Source organism: Mustela erminea, chromosome 6, assembly GCF_009829155.1.
Source record: "Mustela erminea isolate mMusErm1 chromosome 6, mMusErm1.Pri, whole genome shotgun sequence".
Taxonomy (NCBI): domain Eukaryota; kingdom Metazoa; phylum Chordata; class Mammalia; order Carnivora; family Mustelidae; genus Mustela; species Mustela erminea.
Window position 1 is genome coordinate 132,270,274 of NC_045619.1, and position 12,167 is coordinate 132,282,440.

The following is a 12,167-nucleotide window of genomic DNA, read 5'->3' on the forward strand; positions in this document are numbered from 1 at the left end:
CTGGATCAAGCCCCTTGCAGTGAGTGGGGAAGTGGTGTGGGCTCGGGGTACCACGGGTGTCCTCCTCCTGCCCAGGAGGACAATGGGCCCAGGATGGGGGAGGGGGCTGCGTTCCAGAATGATTCTGGACTCTGCTGACATTTCCCTTGCTTTCAAACTATTTTCCGAAGAAGTCAAACGTGAGCCTGTAATCACACTCCTCAAGGGAGCTCTGAGGGGGGCAGGGGACACACGGAGTTCTGGAATGTCATCTTTGGGGGCTGTGCATTTCTGGGTAAGAAGGAAGCTGAACGGCTGAAGGGCTTTCCTTGTGGACGATGGCAATTGAAGCTCGGAGTCTTGACGAGGAAGACTTACCGAACGGTGCTTATGAGGCGCCCACATGAGCCGGATGCTGTTCTGGGTGTTATACAAAGCAAGCCCAGGCAAGGAGTTGCATTGCATGCACCTATTTTTTATTAAAATCACATGTAAATTTACACAGCTTGTGAGGGTGGGCCTCTGGCTCCAGTGAACAAGCCTGAGTAGGGCTGGGCCTGGGCACCCACACTGAGAAGTGAGGAGCTGGAGCCCGGCTTCTCCTGGGTTCTAATGAACACCAGTGAGGCTCTAGGAATGGTGTGCTGAAGTGGGGAGTGCCCCAAGGGAGATGGCGGCAAGCCACCATGCTGTGGATGGGATGGCCATTGGTCATTCACCTGCGGGACTGTGCGAGGCCACAGAGACCCACAGAGCTGGTCTTCAAGACCATTGCAGGGACCATTTCTGTAGGCTCGGAGGCTGGCAACATCTCCAATGTGGCAAGCCACCGCTCTTTTTTTTCCTTTGGCACGTTTGTATTAGAGAGAAAGTGTAACCAGACTTCACTGTTTCGGGTTCTTTGGTGAACAGGGGGTTTGACTTTTACCAGCAGGGAGGGCTGGCTGTGGCCAACATGCGAATGCTTCTCGGAAGGGACGGTGATGGGCGCACTGCTCTGGCAGCGCACCCACGTGGTTGATCGTGGCCGTTTCTGTGGTTGTTGACATGCATGCTGGAACTTTCTACATCCTGTTTATCTTTTAAGAAAAATTCCACCACAACAAAGTGATAGTCTAAGCTTTAGCCAGTGATACGCTTATTATAAGTAGCAATATACGAGTTAGCACAGGGTGATCGCACAATAATGAGCGTGGCCCCTTGTTGATGGTGGAAATGAGTTGTGACTTATAGGTATGGAAGCCGATGTGCCCAGTGCATGTTGGGGATGGAGCTGGAGCTGCCAATGGTCTCCTGGAATAGCTTTATAGAGTTAGCCTGGAGCTTGTGTAGATGGCCTGGGTCTCAGCCAGTAAAGGCTGGCTGGTAGTTTCTTTGGCTTAGCGAGGCACAGCGTCCAATATAGAATACAGAGTTAGGGTCAGGGTGACCTAACCTTCTTCCATCCTCAATTGCCATCCCCTCACTCATTTCTCTGCCTACGTATACACTCGGAGATTGTCCTCTAAGACTCTAATTATATGGAAGAAGAATGTGTTTTCATCTCTATTTTTCTGGGGATGAATCCATTCTGATTTTTGTGCATTCTTCTAGAGCAATAGTGTACAATCCATGCACCTGGGTTAAATGGAAGACAATATTGTTGAATAAGAAAGTTCTTAGGAGAGTCATAAAATGCTGAGTTTTCATGGCAAACCTGAGATCACTGGGTCTGGTAGAGATAGGCACTTGGGGAAGGATTCTAGAACTGTTCACCGGGGTTCTAACCCCATCTCTGCCACTTACTAGGGCTATGGCCTTAAAGTGCTGGACTTCTTCATGCCTCCACGTCTGCATCTGTAAAATGGGCCTAGCATTAGAACTTACCAAAGGCAAGTTACCATGAGAATTAAATGAGTATAATATGCAAAAAATACAGGCACGTACCTGGCATATGTAAAGACTTGATAAAAACTAGTATTCTTCCTTAATCCAGAACCGAAATAGGTATAACTCCTTCCCTCTCTCCTCTGTTGGCTAAAGTCAATTATATTATAGATAAATGCGTATTGGGCCCCAATGTTCTTCCTGAGGTGTCATATTTACCGGGTTTGCCAAAAAAAAAAAAAAAAAAAAAAAAAAAATTCAGTACAAACCCTCATGCTCAAGGAGGCAAACAAACGTCTGTTGAATGAGGAGCCCTGTGGCCCCTCCTCCTCCGGGACAGACGGTTCCCATTCCATGTCAGGGTAATAAAGTCAATGGAGGAAAAAATGTAGATCACCATATTTGTCTGGCAAAGTGGAAAAGACAGAACGACTCAGGGTTATCACACAAAGTATTTGCTCTTAAATATAGTTGTGTATCAGAAACAGCAAAAAAGCAGAATAAAAAATACCAGTATCTGGACCACCCCTCCCCCCAATCCCAGAATGTGTCTGTGATGTGACCTGGTACCTGTACATCCAAGTTCTCCAGATGATTCTGAAGCACAACCAGGTGAGAACCACCGCTATAAGCAATTCTCAATGGAACAAGTGAGTGAGTACACAGTCCAGTCCGGTTTAGGTAAACAGACCTGAACGCAGTGTCCTGAACAGAGAACCACGTTCCCGTTGAAATCCACTCTTCCTGTTAATATGTCTCATTATAAAATTAATGATTTTCCTCTCTGTCTGGAGAGAGAGATTTGGCAAGAGGAATTTTAAAGAGATCAGGCACTGATTTGAAAGTTTCGGAAGCCAAAGCCTGGGCTGGTTGTTCCTTGCGGGACTCGCTCTATCAACCGGGACGCAGTGTGAATTTCGTGAGCCGTCAAAAGGGTGCTGGCACCGGGCGACTCACTCAGTAAATATGAATGGAAAGGGAGCCCGGAAACCACACAATTAAGTCTGCGATGGCCGGTGAGTTCTGAACTTTCAAGACACTTCCGTGGGGTCCCACGGCCTCCCACGGCCTCCCACGCTGCCCTGCTCCAGCGGCCCTGGTTGCATGCAGCTGAGTGAGGGCTGCGCCTAATGAAGGGCACTGGCTAGCCCTGCGGGGACAGGTCACGTGCTGATGGTCCCCACTCAGCACGTGCCTGCCCTCACCCAGCTGGAGTCCAGCGGGGCTTCTCCCTGCTCTCACTCCCCTCCTCCCCGATCTCCGCCTTGTAGATTTTGGTAAGAAACTCACTATAAACGGTTTCTGATCATCCAAAAAGGTCCGTCAATCCAAAGGTCATTCCTTGGCCCTGAGGTGGGATGGTTGGGATCGTTTTAGGCCATTCAACCCCCCAACTAAGAGACCCTCTTTGAAAGGAACTCCTTTGGGAGGTGGCTTGCCTGTGTCCCTGCCAGGGTTCTTCCGGAGCCGTCCAGGCGGCTCACTGCAGTAAGCTGGAGGCCACCACCCTCATTGGGTCATGTTGACTGAAGGTGCTTGTTTCTGTCTCCATGCAGTCGGTGGCAGGACACTGACAGGACAAAGCGTGTTGTAACTGACCACCAATGGAGCAGGCTCTGTTCAGGGATTACGGTTGCCGTGGGAACCAGCTTTGCTGAACTCACCACAGCAAACATGGAATGAATGGCTGGGTCAACACCCCAGATAAAAAGAGGGTTATGCAACTGTTTGCTGAACCCTTGGCAGGATTTTTTTTTTTTTTTTCTTTTCTGGACGTTTCCCAGAATATCCCCATATTCACAAATTCCAAATGAAGAATTCTAATTTAAACTCTTAACAAGTATGTTCATTGTTTGCCGAAAAGAGCTGTTGCTTTTGGAAATATAAATGAGGGTCTGTGGAAGGTTGAACTGGGTGTTGCATCAGTTTTGGTAGCGGCTAGGAAACATATTTAACGATAAGCTTTCCCTAGACAGGAAGCCAGGGAGGCCACTCATGTATTTCTAATGATCTACATAAATAATTTCATCTACTTAGATTCCAAACTTTAGTCATTAAATGGTTTTCTTCTCATCTCAGCTAAATAGAGTCTTGAAAATGAATTTTAAAATGCAGAAATAGGCTTTTGAAAAAAAAAATCAGAGACAGGATGGAGCCTCTCTTTGTGGAAAAGCAAACTGGCAAACAGGACAATTTATTTCAGACAGTGAGTACAAAGGAGCAAGGTTCTGGGATCTCCTAGTCCCTCAAACCATTTAATTCTAGGCAAACAATTAAATGGTAACATAATCCAGGTGGCCAGAGTAGTTTGTGTTTCTGTCTCTCACTGGAAGGGAAGTATCTCACACAGTAAGATAGTAACAGTTGTTATGACTCCTACCTCCTACCTGGCTGCTTGACCTGCTTTTCCTTCTTTTTCTGTGACTTTCTCAGAGCCTTGAGTTCTGACTCCAGAGGATTTTCTCTCAGTCTCTTCCTCATTCCAGTTTTCTTTCTCTTTTCCCCCTGCCCCCCCGGTGGCCCCAGTCTGATTTTTTTTTTTTTAATTTATTTGACAGAGTGACCAGTCTGATGTTTTATACGACGTAGGCACTAAGAGCTGGTTGCTGTCTTCTTACACAGCTCCTTCTAGCTCATTCCTCAAAGCAGGTTTCCTGTCCTTCCCTTCTGTTTGCTCCTCAACGCCCGGATGCTATCTCCAAAGGCGCGGGCCACCTTTCCTTAAACTCAGGTTTACCATCCTTAGTCCGTACCACTTTGTCCTGTCTTTATGTCCACCTAGGAGAGGGGGACCAATGAAGTAGCTGGAAGACTACCTTTATATATATATCTATATAGATATATATATCTTTATATACATATATAATATTATATTTATTATATATTAATATATCGCTTACATTATTATATATGTACATATATTGCTTATAGCCCAGATAAATTATTTTAGATTGAGTGGTTTTCAGGTGTACCGAGGTCATAATTAACCACGTAATTTTAAGACATCTTCCTTTTTATTGTGCTATTATTTCTCATTTGTATCCTGGATACAGTCTTTTTTCTGGGAAATTCTAGAGAAAAATAATGAACATAAGTGCTGAAGAATATGTATTTCTTCCTGAAGCAAATATTTCAAATAGCACTTGTGAGTATTTTTAGCTTTTCATTTGGCAATAACTATATACATTCACAAGGAGCTCCAAGGAAACGTGCAGGGAGGTTTGGTGCACCTTCACCCAATCTCCTTCAAAGTTAACATCTCGCGTGACTCTAGCTTAAAAACAAAACCAGGAAACTGACATTGGTACGATCCACAGAGCTTATTCACATGGCATCAGTATACTGGTCCTTGTGAGAGTGTGTGTGTGTGTGTGTGTGTGTGTGTGTGTGTGGCTCTATGCAATTCTGTCATATGCAGCTTTGCATAGCTACCACCACAAACAGGACACATGACTGAAACCTCCACCATGTTACTGTCATGTCATGGTCATGTCTACTCTTTCTCCTCACCTGGGCAAACTCTAATCCGTTCCTCATCTCTGTGATTATATTATTTCTGTAACCTAGGAGTGGAATCATGTGGTTTATATCCCTTTGAGACTGACTTTTTGACTCATTCGACATGATTTCCTTGAAATTCACCCAGCTTATTGCTTGTAGCAATAGTCCATTCCTTTTTATTGCTGAATGGGCTTCCATGATCTCGAGGTACCATAGTTTCTGCAACCATTCACCCATTGAAGCATACTTAGGTTAATTCCACTTTCTGGCTCTTATGAATAAAGCTGCTTTAAATTTCTTTAAGTCTTCTACATAAGTTTCTACATAAAAATAAATCCTCCTCCCCACCCCCACCACCTGGGAATGAATACCCAAGGGTGAGTCTGCTGATTATATGGTAAGCCCATTTTTAGTTTTAAAAGAAACTGCAAACTATTTTCTAGAGTGGTTGTGGCATTTACATTCCCGCCAGCAATGTATGAGTAATTCAGTTTTTCCTCATCCTTGCCAGCATTTGGTGTTGTAACTGCTTTTTAATTTTACCCATTTTAATAGGTACATAGTAACATATCATGTGATTTTAATTTGAATTTTCCTAATGCTTAATGATGTTGAACATCTTTTTATAGGCCTATTTGCAATCTATATATCCTCTTCAGTGAAAAAAAAAAAAGTCTATGCAAGTCTTTTGCCTATTTTCTAATTGGATTTTTTAGAATATTGAGTTTTGAGTTCTTCAAGTATATTTTAGATATGAGTCCTCTATTGGATATATGATCTGCAGATATTTTCTCCAGTTCTGTAATTTGCTTTTTCATCTTAACAAGGTCACTCACAGAGCCAAGTTTTTAAAATTTTGATTTGGTCCAATTTATAAATTTTTATTTTTCTGGATTGTGCTTTTGGTAACAAATCTGAGAAATCTTTCCCTAGTCCTAGGTGCCAAAGATGTTCTATTTATTCCCCCAAATTTTATATTTTTACAATTTGTATTTAAGTCCATGATGCATTTTGAGTTCATTTCCTAAAAAAGAATTTATTTTTAAGTAATCACGATGCTCAATCTCTATACTAACAGTCCTGAGGTCGAGAGTCATATGCTGCACCAACTGAGCCAGCCAGAAATACCTTGAATTCATTTTTGCATAAGGAACGAGATTTAGGTTGAGGTTTATTTTTTCTCCTATATGGATTTCCAATTTTCCAGTATCTTTTATTTATTTACTTATTTTTAGAAAGCTGCCTTTCTTTTATTCAATTATTTTTTTTTCTCTGTCAAAAATTAAGCAGGTATATTTGTGTGGATCTATTTCTAGGTCTTCTTGTGCAGTCCACTAGTACATACCGTCTTGACTATCGTAGCATATGGTAGACCCTAATATCACAAAGAATGTCTCCTTCTCCTTTATTCTTTGTTTTCAAAATTGTTTGGGCTACTTCAGGGCCTCTTGCTTTCTGTATAAGCTTAAGAATAAGCTTGCCTATTTATATAAAACATTTTTTTTTTTTTTTTAGGATTTTGACAAGAATTATTTTATACCTATAGGTTAGTTCAGGGAGAATTGAAAACTTTATTATATTGAATCATCTGATTCATTAACATGGTATAGTTCTACAATTATTTAGGTCTTTTAATTTTTTAAAAAAATGAGCATTTTGTAATTTTCAGCATACAGATCCTTACTTGTTTTGTTAAATTTACACCTATGTATTTAATTTTCTTAGAGTAATTGTGTATGGTATTGCGCTTTCAAATTTGTTTGAACATGTTCCTTATTGGCATACAGAAATAAAATAGACTTTTATGCATTAATCTTGTATCCTGTGACCTTAATGGACTAATTTATTTGTTCTAGAAGTTTGCGGATTTCTTGGAGGTTTCCATGTAGACATTCTTCTCCTCTGCAAACAGTTTTATGTTTTCCATTCCAATCTATATATATTTTTTTCCCTTTTTTTCTTTATTGCACTGACTAGATCTTCCCTTACTATGTTGAGTAAGGGTAGTGAGAACAGGTATCCTTGCCCTGTTCCTGATTCAGTCTTTAACCATTAAGCACGATGTTAACTGCAGGATTTTTGTAGATGTTCTTTATGAGGTTGACAATGTTCCCCTTTATTCCCAGTTTGTTGAGAGTTTTTATCATAATTGGGTGTTGAATTATGTCAAATGCTCTTTTTGTGTAAATTAGTGATCATGTGAATATTCTTCTTTAACTTGTTAATATGTAATCTCACTTGGTGGTAGTATAGTGTTCCTTTGATACATTTCTGGATTTGATTTGCTAATATTTTGTGGAGGATTTTACATAAATTTATGAGATATATTGATCTGTAGGTTTTGTTTTGTTTTGTCTTTCCTGATTTTGTCTGGTTTTGATACCAGGGTAATACTGACCTCATAAAATGAGTTGCAAAGTGTTCCTTCTTCTTCAATTTTCTATAAAATTGGTGTGAGTTCTTTTAATGTTTGGTAAAAGTCTCCAGTGAAACCATTTTCAGGAGCTTTGAAATTATAAGTTCAATTCTTTTTAGTGTTCTAGAACTATTCAAATTACCCACTTACTCTGGGCTGAGTTATGATAGTTTGCGGTTTTGGAGGAATTGGTCTATTTCTTCTAAATTGTTGAATTTATGATCATAAAGTTGTTCATGGTATTCTTTATTATTATTTTAATGGTTGAAAGATCTGTTGTGGTTTTCCCTTCTTCATTACTGATATTGGTGATTTGTGTCTCCTCTTTTTATCTTTGTCTTATTAGACATTGGGCTTTCCCCAAAGGACCAGCTTTTTGTTTCATTAATTTTCTCTATTAGTTCCCTTTCCAAATTTTCATTTATTTCCGCTCTATCTTTACTATTTTCTTCCTTCTGCTTGCTTGGGGTTTATTTTGCACTTCTTTTTCTAGTTTCTTGAGATAGGAACTTAGATTCTTGATTTGAGAACTGTCCTGTTTTCAAATATAAGCATTTAGGATTGTAAATTTCCCTCCAGCATTGTTTTAGATGTGTTTCCAAGATTTTAATTTGTTGTATTTTCATTTTTATTCAGTTCTATGTACCAGCCATGGATTATTTAGAAATGTATTGTTAAATTTACATGTGTTTGAAAGCTTTTCTGTTGTCCTCCTATTGTTGATTTCTATTTTAACTCCCATTATGGATGAGAGTATACTCTGTATGATTTCAATTCTTTTACATTTTTAAATTTGTTTTACAAGTCATAATATGGTCTATCTCGGTGAACATTCCAGGGACTCTTGAAACTAATGTGCATTCTGCTACACCAAGGTGGAATGTTCTGTAAATGTCAATTATACCCTATTGGTTGATCATATTATTGAATCCTATATACTTGTTGGTGTTCTGTCTAGTAGTTCTATCAACTGGTAAGAGTGGGGTGTTGAAGTCTCCAACTATAATAATGTGTTTTTCTTTTCAGATTTATTAGTTTTATTTTATGTATTTGAAGCTCTGTTGTTTGATGCAGAGAGTTATTTTTGACAGACATTACTTATAGACAACATTTAGCTGTTTATGTTTTTAAAATACTTTGCCACTCACTTTTTCTTTTTTTTTTAGATAGATCACAAGTAGGCAGAGAGGCAGGCAGAGAGAGAGAGAGGAGGAAGCAGGCTCCCTGCTGAGCAGAGAGCCTGATGCGGGACTCGATCCCAGGACCCTGAGATCATGACCTGAGCCGAAGGCAGTGGCTTAACCCACTGAGCCACCCAGGCACCCCTGCCACTCACTTTTTTAATTGGTGTATTTTGATGATTTACATGTAAAGTAATTATTGATATTGGGACTTAGTTCTGCCATTTTATTCTTTTATTTTCTGCTTGTTCTTTGTTTCTCATTTCTCTGTTTCCTTTATCTTGTCTTATTGTGGACTACTTGAACATTTTTTGAAATTTTGATTTACTTATAGAGTTTTATAGCATTTTGTATATATAGTTTTCTTGAGGTGTATACACACACACACACATATATTATCATTCATATATATATATATATATATATATATATATATATATATATCTTATCACAGCCTACAGGTATTGATGATTTACTGCTTAAAGTTTTGAAACGACTTAGGTCCCTTTACTTTCCCCATTTTTAAAAAATATTGGGAAGAAACAATTATCTTCAGTGTTTGCCCTATATACATTAAACACCACATAAGATGATGATGTGTTACAATTTTTGCTTTAACCATAAAGTGTAACTTAGGAATATCACAAGGTGAAGAATAGTCTATTATATTTACTCCTAAGTTTCACTCATTTGGATATTCTTTTTTCCTTTATGAAGGTCTGAGCCTCCCAGCCTCCTTCTGTTATTATTTCTTTGTATTTTGAGTGCTCTTTTTAGTTACTCTTTAAGGGTAGGTCTGCTAGTGACAAGTTCTATCAGTTTCCTTTCATTTGAGAATGTCTTTATGTCCCCTTTATTCTTAAAACATGTTGTTGCCAGGTAAAGAAATCACTGTTGACAATGTGTCTCTTTTAGCAACTGAAAAATATTGTGTCACTTCCTTCTGGCCTCCATGGTTTCAAATGAGAAATCTGCTTTCGTTCAATTTGCTGTCCCTCTATGGGTAATATAATATTTCTCTCTGAATGTTACCAAGATTTTTTATCTTTTGTTTTCAGAAGTATCATTGTGATGTCTTTTGTGGCAATCTCTTTGAAGTTATGCTATTTGGCTTGCTCAGTTTCTTGGATCTATTTGTTTAAATCTTTCACCAAATTGGGGAAGTTTTCAGCCATTGTTTCTTTGAATACCTTCTTAGTTCTACGCTATTTCCTTTTGTTCTGGCACTTCAGTGATACATGTTTTTTAACTTTTATTTTTGCTTGTAAGTTCTAAGGATCTATTCATTAAAATTTTTTGTTTTTTACTTTATTTTCTTTTAGAATTAACTCTATTGATCTGTCTTCAGCTTCACTAATTCTATTATCTGCACTTTCCCACTGAGCCCATCCGGTGAATTTTTTATTGCAGTTATTTTATTTTGCAGTTCTACAATTTCCACTTGGTCCTTTTAAAAAGCTTATTTGCGGGACGCCCGGGTGGCTCAGTTGGTTGGATGACTGCCTTCGGCTCAGGTCATGATCCCAGACTCTCGGGATCGAGTCCCGCATCAAGCTCCCAGCTTCACGGGGAGTCTGCTTCTCTCTCTGAACTTCTCCTCGCTCATGCTCTCTCTCACTGTCTCTCTCTCAAATAAATACATAAAAATCTTAAAAAAAAAAAAAAAGCTTATTTGCTAAGCTTATTTGCTGGCATGCTGGAGTGGCTCAGTTGGTTAAGCATCTGTCTTCGCCTTGGGTCACGATCCCAGGGCCTTGGGGTTGAGTCCCATGTTGGGTTCCCCGCTCAACAGAGGTTCTGTTTCTCCCTTTCTCTCTCCCTCTGCATCTCTCCCTGCTTGTGCTCTTGCTCGCTCTCTCTTAAATAAGTAAGTAAAAATCTTTTTTTAAAAGAAATCTTATTTGCTAGGGTTTTCTATTTTTTCAAATATTTCAAGAGAATTTATAATTGTTTATGAAATCATTTTTTAGTGGCTACTTTTAAATCCTTATCAGTGAAACCCATTATCTGCTTCCTCTCGATGTTAGTGTCAGATGATTGCCTTTTCTCATTCAAGTTGTGTTTTTCATGATTCTTTATTTGATGAGTGATTTTGACTGTATCTGGACTTTTTTTTTTTTTAATTGGGGTAAAATGGTATATAACCTATAAATTTCAGGCATATAGCACAGTTAATTGATATTTATATATACTACAAAGTGGTCACCACCAGAAGTCTAGTTACCATCTATTATTTTTTTTGAAGATTTAATTTATTTATTAGAGAGATGGAGAGAATACAGGTAGGCAGAGCAGCAGGCAGAGGGAGAGGGAGAAGCAGGCTCCCCGCTAAGTAGGGAGCCCAATGTGGGGCTCAATCCCAGAACCCTGGGATCATGACCTGAGCTGAAGGAAGTCACTTAACCAACTGAGCCACCCAGGCACCCCATCCATCATTTTTAATTAATTAATTAATTAGTTAGTTAATTAATTAATTTTTTGGAGGTAAAATCAGTACATAACAATCTATAAAATATCCTAGATATCTCGAATGTTATGTTCGAGACTTTTGATCTTATTTCAGCTTCTAATAAGCAGCCACACTAGTTAGATTTAGGTCCTGGGCTGTTTTTGTGAGGTATAGTTTCAATGAAAATTTAATTTTCAGAGTCCTTGCAATGTTATTCTGGCTGACTTCATTCTTCTGGCTCTGTTCAGCTCTTACTTCATTCCTGTAGGGCTGCCCAGTATAAATGGATGGGCGGCTCTGGAAACACTGGGTTTGGGTTGTTGTGGCTGATGACTGAGCCTGCTGCTGCCTCAGGTATGGATTAGGGTAGATCTCTCCACTAGGTATTGCTGGGGTACCCCTCCCTTGGTTCTTTGTCCAGGGAGAGCAAACTTTTCTATTTGTCTGCCCGAGGGTCATTCCAGGTTGCAGATTTCTGATGCCCAGTCTGTGCTAGATCGACCATAGAAAGAAATTTCAAGAGACTCCCTGTGATGTTGATCTGGAAGACTTGAGGTCTCTAGTCAGTGCATCTTCTTATTCCAAGTTGAGGAATTGTTTTTTTGATTTTTCTGATGAATCAGTTCTAGGATATTCAGTTGTATTTACAGGGGAGGAGCAGGGAAAAGTGAGTCTATGGCTTCTTGTCCCTGAACTGGACAGAACTTACTATTTTTGAAATGAAGAGGGAAAAAAACTCTTTCTTCCTTCTAATAAGAGTAATCTCTTTTATTTG

General features: G+C 39.4%; 1 long non-coding RNA gene across 1 annotated transcript; it reads right to left on the reverse strand.

Annotated features, from left to right (window-relative positions):
- Positions 1–433: 433 nt before the first annotated feature.
- LOC116594394 lies at positions 434–3,141 on the reverse strand. Its single transcript, XR_004287198.1, has 3 exons — positions 1,906–3,141; positions 1,765–1,815; positions 434–1,596 (listed from the first exon to the last, which is right to left on the reverse strand). It is a non-coding gene; the product is annotated as an uncharacterized LOC116594394 (long non-coding RNA).
- Between the last annotated feature and the right edge of the window lie 9,026 nt (positions 3,142–12,167).